Below are 3,277 nucleotides of genomic sequence, written 5' to 3' on the forward strand. Positions count from 1 at the left end.
GCTGTGGTCATGGTTCTATATCATAGCAATAGTAACTACAACCAGGTCACAACTAAAATTTTTAAGAGGAGGTAAGAATTGTTGTGTATATACTCTTAGCTAGATTGAATAAAAAGGAGATGTGTAATAATATGGATTTCACTTTTTATTGTTGATTTTTGGTATGTTGAGACTGTGATCTGAGTTTCTTTTGCATCTCATACATAAAATTAAAAGGGAGCTGCTAACTTAAAAAATTACTTTATTTCATGTGTATGATTGTTGTGCCTACTTATATGCCTTTGAGCTTCCTGTGCGTGAGGTACCAGGGAAGGCCAGAGGAGAGCGTTCGATTGCAGGGCGCTGGAGCTGTGCACAGTTCTGAGATCCATGTAGGTGCCAGGGATCCTCTGGAAGAGCAGTAGCAAGCACTCAGCAGCCAGCCCATGGAAAGCTAAACTGTGATATGTATAATTCCTTCATATTGTAAAGTTACATTTTTTGATGAGAATTCTTAAGCACTGGATGGTTTTGCAGAAACATTACAAACTTTACAAAGAATACTCAGAACCTGTTAACATATCTTTTCTCATTTGACCCTCTCTTCCAATGTGCATGAATGTCCAGAAACATTTCTTAACTTGGATTACGGAAATCGTTTCCAGATTTTGAGATATCCTTCACACTATATGACTTAACACAATCACTTTCCTAGTTCTCATAGTTGTTTGTTATGGATCCTTCCTTTCAGAACTTTACTTGGTGTTTGATATCCCTTTTAATCACCTGGATTAATACTCAGTTTCTCTGTTTACATGTTGCTTCTCACTTTGGGGCTGTCAGTTCCTACAAAAATAGGGTTGTATGGATGTTTGGAAGCTTCCACTGAATATCTATCTATCTATCTATCTATCTATCTATCTATCTATCTATCTATCTATCTATCTATCTCTATCTATCTATCTACTTATTACCTACTATCTATTCTTTCAACTGATTCTCCAAAACAATGTTAATATTAATGACTTTTTTTCAGAATAGCAAACTTTCACTGTTTACTTAAAAGTGTAGGATAAATAATAAAATCAACATTAGAAACTATCTTGGATTTATCACTGTTGTGAAATTTTCACAGTTAATTTGATTGCATCCCTATTCCTTGATAATTGGTTAAAATTTTTATGTCACCATTAATGTAGCATTAACATTGCAAAGTGGTAAAATATGCTCTTGGTCTGGGGTTACACAGTATTATTAATACTCTCTAAAGACAATCTAAATGAATTATGTTTTTTGACATTCCTAGTACATTTTGCTCAATTTCCATTTCTGGTTTCTTCAGGGATTTTTTTTATCAAAATAGGTAGTTAAATCTTTTTTGTTTCCTGAAGGTTCTTTTTGAAAAAGATATAAATTTAAATGCCTTTGCCATCAAAATAAGCCACAAAATTAGAAATTAATAAGGATATTATTTAGAAATCTTGTATTCTAACTCTTATATTCTGGTACACTTGCATTTTATTTTTCAAAATCCTTGGCCAAATAGTTCTTGAAATAAGATACCCCACCCAATATTGGTTTCAACCTTTTGTTAATGAAGTTGTGTGTAGAATGAGATAATGAGACAGGACACTGTGAGCAGAAGCCCCCCTTCGGTCTTCAGAGCCATCCAGATTCCAATTAGAAAGCCTGAGTAATCTGTTTTGTGTTCTGATAACTCTCGTTGAATTATTATTTAATTAATTAAGATCAGATATTCACATCGTGTGTTTAATGAACAAATGCACAGTGAGGAAGTCACTATGTTTTATAGACCATGTATCATAATGAAATTTAGCAAATTTTGACAGTGAATAAAAATAGCTTCCATTATTTGGTGGTGTGAAGTAGTAAATGGAGTTTTGTATTTTCATTGGACAGTATTGCGTATGAAACAAGTTATAAAATATATGGATTTATTTTATAAAACATTAGCTTTTTATTCTTTAACTATGCTTATAACTATTTACTTCTCTTGCCAAGATTAGCCTTTTTAAGTGACTACAATATATATATATATGTCTTTAAGTTTATTTTTCTTGGATATTTTATGTATTTATGTTTCAAATGTTATCCTCTTCCTCCCTCCCATACCTCCTCCCACTGCTTTTATGAGAATGCTCCCACTTCTACCTTAACTCCCTGGCATTCACCTACATTGGGGAAATGAGCCTTCACAGGACCATGGGCTTTTCCTTCTATTGATGCTGGACAATGCCATCCGCTACTACTTATGTGGCTGGAGTCATGGGTCCCTCTATATATACTCATTAGTTGGTGGTTTAGTCCCTGGGAGCTCTGGTAGGGCCTGGTTGATTGATAGTATTGTTCTTCCTATGGTGTTGCAAACCCCTGCAGCTCCTTCAGTCTTTTCTCTAACTCCTCCATTGTAGTCCTTTGTTCAGTTCAATGGCTAGCTACAAGCATCCTCATCTGTATCAGTAGGGCTCTGGCAGAACCTCTCAGGGGATACCCATAGCTGGCTCCTGTCAGCAAGCACTTCTGGCATCAGCAATAGTGACTGGGTTTGGTGACTGCATATGGGATGGATCCCCTAGTGGGCAGTCTCTGAATAACCCTTTCTTCAGTCCCTGCTCTACTCATTGTCCCTGTATTTTCTACTGTGAGTATTTTGTTCTCCCTTCTACAAAGGAATGAAACATCCACGTTTTGTTCTTACTTCTTCTTGAGCTTCATATGATCTGTGAACTTTTCTTAAGATATTCCAATCTTTGGGGTTAATATCTACTTATCAGTGAGTGCATACCATGTGTGTTCTTTTGTGACTGGGTTACCTCACTCAGGATGATATTTTCTCATTCTGTCCATTTACCTAAGAAGATGTTGTTTTTAATAGCTGAGCATTACTCCACTGTGTAAATGTACCACATATTCTGTACCCATTGTTCTGTTGAAGGACATCTGGGTTCTTTTCAGCTTCTGGCTATTATAAATAAGGCTGCTATGAACATAATGGAGCATGTGTCCATTATGTTAGAGCATCTTTTGAGTGTATGCCCAGAAACGGTATAGATGGATCCTCCAAGTGGATCAAAGACCTCCACATAAAACCAGATATACTGAGACTAATAGAAATGAAAGTAAGGAAGAGCCTTGAATATATGGGTAAAGGGGAAATTTTCCTGAACAGAACACCAATGGCTTATGCTCTAAGATTAAAAATTGGCAAATGAAACCTCATAAAATAGCAAAGCTTCTATAAGGGAAAGTACACTGTCATTAGGACAAATGGCAACCA

Source organism: Rattus norvegicus, chromosome 20 (genome assembly GCF_021556685.1).
Source record: "Rattus norvegicus strain SHRSP/BbbUtx chromosome 20, alternate assembly SHRSP_T2T, whole genome shotgun sequence".
In the NCBI taxonomy this organism is placed as follows: domain Eukaryota; kingdom Metazoa; phylum Chordata; class Mammalia; order Rodentia; family Muridae; genus Rattus; species Rattus norvegicus.